The 11,899-nt window shown below is 34.8% G+C and overlaps 1 long non-coding RNA gene across 1 annotated transcript; it reads left to right on the top strand.

The window, feature by feature from the left end:
- The first annotated feature begins 1,638 nt into the window (after window positions 1-1,638).
- On the top strand, window positions 1,639-9,147 carry LOC141317277 (uncharacterized). Its single transcript, XR_012351766.1, has 2 exons — window positions 1,639-2,399; window positions 5,475-9,147. It is a non-coding gene; the product is annotated as an uncharacterized lncRNA (long non-coding RNA).
- The last annotated feature ends 2,752 nt before the right edge of the window (window positions 9,148-11,899 follow it).

Below are 11,899 nucleotides of genomic sequence, written 5' to 3'. Positions count from 1 at the left end.
AAAAGTAACTACATTAAATCTTACAAGTACAGTATACATATTTGATTAATTTGACATTTCGAATTAAAAAACAAAACAAAAAAACATATAGAATAAATACAAAAATACTTTTTTTTTTCTTCTTCCAGAGAATAAATTCAAAATTCCATCATTTTAATTGAAAGTGACGTGATTTAATTAAAATTTGTAATCAAATGACAACTAATATGTAAGAACGTTTTAAAAAAAAGAAACTAATAAGAAAAACTTTGGGTTAAACTTTATTTCAAGGTGTCCTTGTTACATTATAATAATACATTTTAAGTACTAAGTACTATGTACATACTATATGGTTAGGGTAGGGTTACTTACATGTAATTATACATAATAATTAGGTGTTCAAGTGCGTAGCGCTAAAACCCTATTGTAATTGTTAGAATGGTCACTCCACTTAAAACTGATCGTGCAGACTCAAACTTGGAGGGATGGTAATACTCGGACTGCTGACAGTGTCATCAAGGCTCACCCCAATTGGCCTGACAGGGGCGCAACAGCAATCAAAAGAAAGAAAATGGTCATGATTCCTAAACCGTCAGTCACAGGTTCAAGTGTCTTATGTCATTGGATCTGTTGGACAAAATGCACGCCTCAGGTTTGATTGTGAGCCTGCGAAATTTTGGGGTATTTTGGATTTTTTTGCAAAACCTACTTTTGCCAACTAGTCCTAGGTTTTTAGCCCGATCGGAACCAAACCAGCGCAGAGAGATTCTCTGGATAGCAAATATCAATAATTTTCAAAAACGAGTTGAACTTTTGACTTGCCGTCGCAAAGGGACGCCAAAACGTTCGAAAGGAGCAGGGCCACTTTTAGTAAAATGCCTACAACTCCTGAACAGAATGAGATATTTTTGCCAAACTCGGCAGGACAAAAATCACGAAGCTTGAAAAAAACATAAAAATGGCTATACCTACGCAACTATTTGTCCTATCAACATGAAAATCACTGTGCACGTTCTTGGTCCAAAGTGCCACAAGCGTCTATAAGGACATTTGCGTATCTCAAAAAAACATGGCCATCATTGGCCGACGAAGTTTGAGCACCTATAAGACGTGGTTAATGGAGGCTGATCGGAACGAAACTCGGTGGGCCTGTTTGACTCACGGTCCAAAATGTCTGTGAGAAATTTGAAAGAAATCAGCCACTCACATATCACCGGGGCATAAACGATTATGCTTTGCACGTTTTTTTGTGTGATATTCATATCATACAACAGAACTCCTCATTCCGGACAACTTTCCCTCTAGAACCACTGCTGTCAATCAAATCATTTGTTAAACGATTGAAAAGATGTAAAAAACAAGTCCTATATTTTGGAAATATCTGAAAAAAAAAAAACTGTATTGCAATTCTTTGGACTCTCTAGGTCAACAATTATAAAAAAAAAAAAAAATGTATCCTTTGGGAAGCTATAACGGGGTCATTTAGAAAAGGGGCCTGTCCGAAATTTACCCAAAATCCTATAAATTCTAAAGAAAAAAACTTTACAAAAACCTGCTGAGCACATGCGACAGATGGTTCTAAACAAGCTTGGACCACAGCTAGCGCTATAACAATCATGAATGTTACAAAACACATTATTTTATGGTAAATTACCTGTATTTGCAAAAAAGGCTTGCTATGTGATATCTTTTTTTAATGTGTGCTTAAATGCCTTAAAGCACTTGAACCCCGGTAATCGCTGCTTGCAGCTATATTTGTTATTATAATAGTAAGTACATTTAACGTGTAACAAGGACACCTTAAAACAAAGTGTTACCAAACTTACCAAACACATCCAGATAAACTCAACCGTCTTCACTACTTTAAATGCCAGATTCGTCCTGTTCTTCTTGGTCCCTTTTTCCTCTCACATTTTGCTGCAGCTTTGTATGTCTGTTGAAGCGTGCGAGCTCATCAGTATTTTGTGTTCATAAGGCAGAGGTTGGATATTTTTAGCACATGATGCTTCTGGCTGGCACACGTTGGACATTTGCAAGTAGTAACAGTGAGAAAATCTGGTACATTTAACGGATTCCTTAGTGTTGCATATACAGATATGCAAATCAAAACTTGACTTTCAAATGTGTCCCAATGACAGCATTATGCAATCAATTGATGCTGCAGCCATGGTTACCGCATGCAGACTTTGTTGGCAATAAATCAAGGACACTGCAGGGCGGAATACAATTGAATAACAGTTTCAGCAGAAAAATACGTTGAAGTGTCTGCTTGTAACTTGTGCTACTACTTGCAAGTGCTGTCATGCTTGTGTTATTGTTTGCCATACCATTCCGTTTAACCTGCCCCCTCTCTCCCCTCTTTAGTAGGTCCTGATGACTTGTACATTGTAGAACCTCTAAGGTTTTCTCCAGAGAAAAAGGTAAAAAAAAAAAGTTTGTTTGGGCCGCTGTGTGTTGATGACAGTAGTGGGACTGAGGCAGGGTTTCAAAACCACTCACTGCTAGTTTAGTTTTCTCCAGTTTTACAGTTAGATACACTCTGTACAAACTATATTAATTACATAAAGGTTTTACTAGAAATGCTTTAGTAAATATGAAGAGCAGTGAGTGTTTTGAGACACAGCTCTTTCCAGTTAGTCTGTCTGACAGCCCGTGAAGTTAACCGTTTCTCTGCTGACTGAGGATTGTTCTCAACACTATACTAAACAGAAATACAAACAAAAACTGTTTGAGATATCACATTGATGTTGTAATAATATCACAATAATTATTTAAATAAGCTACTATTTTATCGAGTTTCTTTACATTTAGTTAGTACTTGGATTGATCTTTAAACTGATTCAAACCCATAACACATTGATGTGTTTTTTTACCAATTTATTAAGAACCACTTCATACCAATGAAAAAAAAAAAGGGCAGCTGAATAAAAATGCTAAGTCACTCTCTGACATTAAGTGAGGCTCATAGAAAAGCAGAAGTAACCTGATACCCAACTTTGTTAAAAAGTCAAATAGTATTTGTTTTCAAATAGCTGTTTGGATTTTTGTATTTGCTATTTATTTTAATCAAACTACTCAAATACAAGAGTACACAGATGAAAGCCTGTTTCAGATTCTTTCTCTGCTGTTAAGAAGTCAGTGTTGTTTTTAGTGATCGACCGATATTGATTTTTTATTACCGATACCAATTATTTGCATGTTTATGTGCCCGATAACCGATATTCATAACCGATATTTATTTACTATTATACTTCTGTTTTTGACACAATGATTACAACACCACTGAACTGAACAACAATTTCTTTATAACAATCACTCCCTCCTTGCATAGTTGAGTGATGTATCTTTAGACTGCAATGATGTTCGGTGCTGAAATGGCGATCATGCGCATAATTCTCAAAACACCCACAAGATGGTGGCGTTTATCGGTGAACCCGATATTACAAAACCGATAACCGATTATGGTAAAACGCTTAAATATCGGGAAAAATATCGGTAAATCGATATATCGGTCGATCTCTAGTTATTTTAATATCATTGATATACTTTCTTTATGTCTATGTAGTATTTAACAACGTAGTTTTAGTGCCACATTAAAAAATACAAAAACCTAAGATTAAAGAAATAAAAATATCTAAATTGCAAAAAAGTCATGGCAATACGAGATAAAGTCAAAATATTTTGACAGTCTAAATTATGAGAATTAAGTCAATATTTTATTGTATTTGCATGTGCAATATAGGCTATACTCTCAAAATATTATAACTTTAATCTTGTAGTTGCTACTACTTAATTTTTGTAATTTTGACTTTATTCTCAAAATATTTAAACTTTTCTCTTAATTTTGACTTTATTCTCAAAATATTTCGATTTATTCTCGTAATTTTGACTTTATTCTCAAAGTATTTTGACCTCATTCTTGTAATTTTGATTTAATTCTCCTAGTATTGTAACTTTATTCTCATATTGCTACGACTTTTGTCTCAGTAGACTTTATTCTCAAAGTATTTTGACTTTAGTCTTGTAAATTTGACTTTATTCTCAAAATATGTCAGCTTTATTCTTATATTGCTACTACTTTATTTTTTGTGATTTTGACTTCTCAAAATATTTTGACTTTATTCACGTAATTTATCTTTATTCTCATAATTTTGACTTTATTCTCAAAATATTTCGACCTTATTCTCGTATTGCTATGACTTTTTTCTCAGTATTTTGACTTTATTCTCAAAATATTTCGACCTTATTCTCGTATTGCTATGACTTTTTTCTCAGTATTTTGACTTTATTCTCAAAATATTTCGACTTTATTCTCATAATATTGACTTTATTCTTGTATTGCTACATTGACTTTATTCTCATAATTGACTTTTTCTCAAAATATTTCGACTTTATACTATTCATTTATCTTTATTCTCAAAATAAGTTTATACTTATTGCTACTTTATTCTTGTAATTTTGACTTTATTCTCATAATTTTGACTTTATTCTCAAAATATACTTCATTCTCATATTGCTGCTTTAATTTCGAAATTTTGACTTTTCTCATATTTTGAGTTAATTCTCATATTGCTGACTTTATTCTCAGTTTTTCCTTTTTTCAAAATTATTGAGATTATATTCTCATAATATTGACTTTATTCTTAAAATATTTTGAATTCTCATATTGCTACTTTATTCTTGTAATTTTAAGTTTTTTTTTTCTCAAAATATTTTGACTTATTCTCATATTGCTATGACTTTATTCTGATCATTTAGACATTTTTCTCAAATGTTTTGAATTAATTCTCGTAATATTGACTTTATTAAAATATTTAAACTTTATTCGCGTGTTGCTACAACTTTATTCTCATAATTTTTATCCTTTTTTTTTTTTTTTTCAAAATATTTAGATTTTGTTTTCCGTATTGCTACAACTTTGATCTCGTAATTTTGACGACTTTTCTAAAAAATATTTGACTTCATTTTTTTTGGCAAATTTTATTTTTTATTATTATTTTTTTTGACATGGCATTAAAACGCAGTGGTAGTATTTAATTTTTATTTAATAATTAATTTATTAATTATCTCCAGGCATGTGAACAATAGAGTAAATCAGTTTTTGTCACAGTGTGATGAAAAATAGATTAAAAATTTGACTGCATGCAAATTTTCACGTTGTTCTGAACAGACGCCTTAACAGATGTTCATTCAAATAAAGATATTTATTGCTCCAAACATCTGTCTTGGTGTGAACAGGCCTCAGCTTCTCCACAAATAATTTCTTGTGTTATCTGCCCTCATGTGTATCATCCAGTGATCATAGTGATTGATTGTATTGTTGTGCTATAATTTCTTAACGTCTCATATTCTTGGTGTCAGATGAAGTGTTCGCCACCATATATTTATTTATACTCACTCAGCACAAAAACGGTTACAGTGGCTTTAGATGTTTAAATACCTCTGTGAATACATCCTTTAAACACTAAATCATCTCTCCCGTTTGTGTCTTTCAGAAGAAGCGCTGCAAGACAAAAGGAGCAGAGAGAGTGGAGACGCTCCGGGCCTCCGTTCCCTCAGCGACGGGTGTTAATGTTGAGCCCAGATGCAACGGCGAATCATCGTCATCATCATCTCTTCAATTCCTGCCGTCAACGTGTAACGGCTACTTATCCACCTGCTCGTCCAGGGACTGTGCATCAGAGGGCAGCTCCGAGAGCTCTGTTTCCACACTGTCCGAGGAGTCCTTCAGCAGCACCCCCTCTGTGAACGGACACGACTCTAACCTGTGCAACGGCGAGCCACCTCCAATCCAATGGAAACCCAAGATTGAAAAGAGGTCTTTAAAACGACGCAAGTCCAAGAACGCCGATCAGCAGGAAGCCCGATGTGTGGGGGAGATACTGCATGCGCCACTTCCTGTGACCGTCATGCCCACGCTAGAGGAGCTCATGAAGGGAAAAGCAGATCTAGGTGTGGCAACATTCGGAAGGACAGCTGTATCGGGACGCGTTTAATTGTTCTTTTTCTTATTCCACCTGTTGTTTTGAGATTTTTATTGGGAGCGCTGATCCTGACGCCGTCTTCACTACATCCTGGTTCTCTTATGTGCCTTTTTTATCCATTCAGGATCGTTTTCGTTATTCCCTTTAAGTTTTTTTTTTTTTTTTTAATCTTCTGGGGAAGTTCTGACTGATGAACATTTGAAAGTATGAATGAGACTCGATTCGATTCTCTCCTGTCTCTGAACAGATGTAGATGTGGCGCTTCGTCACAGGGTGACCCACAACATTCAACGTGTTTCTTTACACTAACATGACCCTCAGGTCTCCATTTCCTCTTTCACTCTCCCTTTAAACACTCTCACTCGCTCTTTTCCTTTCTCGTTGGAAATATAATTCTTGTAAATGTGAGTGTGCGTGATTCTACGCCAGTCATTGTCTGTGGTTGGTTTGTGGGACCAGTGATGTCACATAGCACAGGGCTTCAATCCAGTGAGCAGAGCTGAATGAAGAACAGATCCAGTCCGTGTTAAAGGGTTAGCTCACAAAATGAAAAATAGCCCATTATTTACTCGCCCTCAAGCCATCCGAGGTGTATATGACTTCCTTCTTTCAGATGAATCCAGTTAGAGTCATATAAAAAAATATCTCTTTTCAAGCTTTATCGTGGTAATAGGCAGGTGTTTCTCTTCAACAAGTCAAAACAAGTCAAAAAAAGTGCCTCACATGGCTCTGGGGGGTGAATAAAGGCCTCCGCTAGTGAATCGATGCGTTTCTGTGAGAAAAATATCCATATTTAAAACATATTAATCATATTAATCTAGCTGGAGCCATTCCGGGCCTATGAGGTTTACAGGAGCAAAGGAAGCTAAGTTTCCTTACTTTAGCAAAGGAAAACCAGTCTCCTCTTGGCTTATATCAAAATCCTCCGACATCCTTCTTTACAAATCCTAATTTTTCACTTTTTTCTCGTAATTTTGACTATTTTCAAAATATGTTGATATTTTGATTTCTCAGAATTCAGACTTATTTATTTTAGTATTTAAATTTTCTTTTTGTCATTTTTTTCTTCATTCTCAAAAATTTTAAACCTTATTCTCGTATTTCTACACTCTTTTCTCAGTATTGCGCATGCGCCGGTGAGTCTCGCACAAACCATTGTTTGTTTACAGGAGCAAAGGAAGCTAAGTTACTTACTTTAACAAAGGAAAACCAGTCTCCTCTTGACTTATATCAAAATCCTCCGACATTCTTCTTTACAATTTCTCGTTTTGTACTTCTAATTCGAGACTCGGTTTGTTTTGCTCTCTCCACTTGCGAGTCCGCGTTTATCACTTCTGAGCGGCACATGCGCAACGACGACATCGTACGTCAAAGACCCAGAGCTGTTTCAGTGTACAACAGCAAGCGCAAGCTAGATTAAAGTGATTTATGTTTTTAAAATAGGGATATTTTTCTTACAAAAAACGTATCAATTCGCTATAGGAGGCGTTTATTCACTATCTGGAGCCGTGTGAGGCACTTTTTATTTTGGATGGATGCGCTTAATCGGACTTGTTTTGGACAAATGAAGAGAAACTCCCGCCTATTACCATGATAAAGATTTTTAATATAACTCGGATTGAAGTCGTCTGAAAAAGAGTCATATACACCTAGGATGGCTTGAGGGTGAGTAAATACTGGGCTAATTTTAAGTTAAACTAACCCTTTAATTCGGTCTTTTTCCTTTTTAGAGCCAAATTAAGGCTGTTTTTCTTCTATTCGAATCACGATCTAGTTTGACCAAGGAGTCCAGGCTGGGCCTGAACACTTACACACGCAAACACACACCCACACCCAACGGCATCATATGGTCAGTCTCCAGCTTTTTCAAGCATGTTTACAGCTCATTTATTCATGTTCAATGGAGCCGTCATAAAGACAAATGCAGATACCGTCATTTTTACTCAGTTTATATGTAACGTTACACGGGGGAAGTTCTGTTGTTTTAGAGGTAATTATTTATGTATTTATTTATTTAAATGTGACCCAGGCTCTATGAGATCACGGTCATGTGATATGAGATACGAGATACAGTCGCCCCATTAACCTCCATGTTAGAGATTTATTACATACATAGACACAAATGGTACGGACATCATCTTGTTCTCTAAAGTTTGCGCACTCTAACGTTACCTTTTCAGCTAATTTGAGAAAGCTGGATTCTGTATCTGCATCTTTTGCATTCAAATCAAATGAAGCATCATATAAAGTCGTTCTAATGCTCATGATCATGGTGGTATATTTGCTTAATCTGGATCTGTTCGGACAGGCTTTGAGTTGCTGGATTCGAGGTGAATCGTAAAAATGGCCGAGCTCTCGTTTTTGTGCAGATATTATGCATGAGTCCAGCAAAGCAACCGTCTGGTGTGTCCTGTCACGTATGTGTAAAGATTATATATATATATATGTGTGTGTGTGTGTGTGTGTGTGTGTGTGTGTGTGTGTGTGTGTGTGTGTCCAGCATCTTTTCTATTCACACACTCCATGTCCTTCCTAACACACTTTAAATGTGTATGTGTGTTCGCTGCTTTCTTAGTTGTTTTTAATGCACCCAAGAGACCATTCGACATCCTGGTGGAGTTTCTCTGTGTCAGATGTGTGCTATATGTGTTGTGTAAGATTATAAGTGTTTTCTTTCATGCAGACGATCCCATCGTTGACCTTTTATCAGACTCTCATCACGATTTCAATAGAAGGGAAAGATTGGGATGGCGTGCGATGGACCATCTCTGTCATTTCCAGGCCACATGTTCCAACATTTTACTACACTTTGAATGGAAATTGATATATGCTTGTGGATATTTTTGTGTGTATGGATATTTTCTCATTAGTGTGTATGTTGAACCCCAGTGAGTAGAGAGGGCTGCGTGTGTCTCCTGTGCACTTTGGAGAACTCAACATGCCTTTGTTTTTCTACACCACACCTTGTACAAGTGCTTTTTTTGCCCCAGGCTTTCCTTAGTACGGCGCCCTCTAGTGGCGAATGCCTGATTTATTTAAACGTCCGCTAGGTGGCGCCCAAATGAAATCTCATTAAGGACGAACTGCACAGTATTTGATTTTAATTTGTTTTCCAATTGTAACTACAGCAGTGTAGTGCCATTAGAAACTGTGAATTTATAAATAAAACACTTTGTTGTCTTTATTCAGTGTGTTTTTTTTGCTGTCACACTATAGTATGAGCACCATGAGCACAAGTTTGTCCTAAACAGTTAAACTGCCCGCTGTTCTTTAGAAGTCCTTCAGGTCCCACAAATTCTTTGGTTTTCAGCATTTTTGTGTATTTGAACCCTTTCCAAAAATGACTATGATTTTGAGATCCATCTTTTCACACTGAGGACAAATAAGGGACTCATATGCAACTATTACTGCAGGTTCAAACACTCACTGATGCTTCAGATCAGATAGAAACACAATGGATTAAGAGCAGGGGACGATCAGGGTAAATATAACTTATTTTGTCTTGGAGACATCTATCTTCTGTAGCTTCTGAAGGGCAGTACTAAATGAAAAAATATTATTTAGGCAAAATAAGAAAAATGTACATATCCATATTCTGTTCAAAAGTTTACATCCCTTAGTTGTCCTCAGTGGGAAAAGATGGATCTCAAAATCATAAGGTCGTTGGTGGAAAGGGTTCAAATACACACAAAAATGCTGAAAACCAAAGAATTTGTTGGACCTCAAGGATTTCATTTTTTTTGTTGCAATAATGCAATAACTGAAAGTCTGAACTTATAAGTTAGAAAGATCATTTAGAAAGGAAAAAAAAAAACAATAATTACTGCTGTTCAAAATGCATTATATATATAAAAAATAGATTAAAAAAATATAAAGTTTCTATATTAAATAATATATATATAAATAATTCTTTAAAAAAAATTGTCAGATGTAAATACATGTCCCAGTCATTTTCTTGGTTAAACATTACTTGCATCATAAAAAAATCTATTTTATGTTTTTACATGGACGATGTAATCAATGTTTTATTTATTATAGCCAAGTATGAATCTCATCAAGTTAGTGTTTTTAAGCATTTTACATGTATTCTAAAATAAAAATTCAAGGCAGTAACCATTTAAACAAGTTTATGTAAGTTAACTTTGAACTATTTTTTAAATTTTAAATTTCACTAAGCTGATTACTTACTAAAAACTCCCACAGATCCTGTTTTCATGCTGTTTTAAGTCTTAATTTGACATAACTAAGTGGTTATATCTAAATGTATGAGTTGTTAACTTCATTTTCTTAATTACTCTTTCCATTAAAGCCATTCAGTTCATTCAGACTGATTCGCGAACGCGGACGAACACAAGAGGCGGGATTTATCACATGAACCAATCACAGCCGAGCATAACCAGTCATATCCAATCATATCGCAATAGAGGCATTGCCTCCCCTCAATGCCTCTATTTTTTATTTGATATTTTTACATGAAAAATGTAATCAATATTCTTTTACAGCCAAATATGAATCTCATCAAGTTAGTGTTTTAAAGTGATTTACATTTATTCCAAAATAATAATTCAAGGCAGTAACCATTTAAACAATTTTATTTGTGATCGTACATTCAGCTATTCTTTTTAAGTTAACTTAAAAACTATTTTTGAAATTTTACATTTCACAAAGCTGATTATTCACTAAAAACTCTCGCAGATCCTGTTTTCATGCCGTTTTAAGTCTTATTTTGACATAATGTGGTTAGTCAGTCCCTCCAGTTTTTCGCGATTCTGCGATCGCTGAATTTAATGCAAAATCAACAAAATGTCGCATTTTTTTGCGATCCTGCATAATTTGTCATTTAACCGCAAAATAACCGCAAAAAACGGTTATTCAAATATTTCAATAATAAAAAGATTTTAAAATATATATATCATGTTGATAAAGACGCTGCTCACGTGATGTCTGTGAGCTGTCTGTCTGCAGGGCTCGCAAGATCGATGTCCCGGGGGCTATTGTGTTTTTCAGTCGAGCTACCAAAATGTTTCACTGGCCTGCCACCCGCTATCGTAAAGTAGAGGGCTTCTGTTGTTGCAAATGGAACGCCATAAAAGTTTTGAATTTGTTAAATAGTATAAGAAAAGTCTTAATTATAATTTTAAAAGTCAGTTAGGGACGGAAAGACGAATCACGATAGGGCTGGATAAAACTTCTAAAGGCAATGATGTCATTGAATAAATATGAGCCCTGCACATTTTAAAGTCAAAACGCAGCACTGATGTCTTTAAATGAATGTATCTGAGTAGAACCGACTGTCCTCAGAAACGTGTCGTTGGCATTTTCATTTCATGCTGATAAAACAGCGTTAAAGCTGATTTGTATACAGCCGTTACTAGGGAAACGATAATATTTCAGCGCTCCTAAAGCGCCCCCTTGTGACAGAATTTTTAATTTAAATTTTTTAGAATTTTTTCCAATACATTTTTCAGCTGTTTGTTTTTATGCAGCAAACACATAGGGGTTTTAATGTGCCTTCTAAAAAATCTAAACAATTAAGACAGTAATATTTATGTTTTAAATAAATATGATAAATTATATACTTGATTTATCCCTTTTAATGGTATAAAGGCTGAAATGCCATTGTATAAGATATTGTTTTTGTGTGAATCTGTATCTGAATTATAAATCATGTCATTTTATGACCTAAAATTCTACCTTACATTGTCCAACCCCACCCATTCTGTTCATTTTACTTGTGCAGCTCTTAAAAAGGATCATACATTGCTTTAAATTGATATTTAAAAATTCTGCAGATACACTAAAGAGTGAAATAAAATTCCTTCCTTGATATTTGTTTATATTTGTGTATTGAAAACATATTTGATTGACATTTAGACTCCTGTTTGAATTTCTATATTTAAAAAAAAAAAAATTAAAAAGCTTTTTTATTTGGGCTA

Source organism: Garra rufa, unplaced genomic scaffold, assembly GCF_049309525.1.
Source record: "Garra rufa unplaced genomic scaffold, GarRuf1.0 hap1_unplaced_624, whole genome shotgun sequence".
NCBI classification, from domain to species: domain Eukaryota; kingdom Metazoa; phylum Chordata; class Actinopteri; order Cypriniformes; family Cyprinidae; genus Garra; species Garra rufa.
Note: the sequence above shows the minus strand (reverse complement) of the source record. Positions and strands in the feature narration are given on the sequence as shown.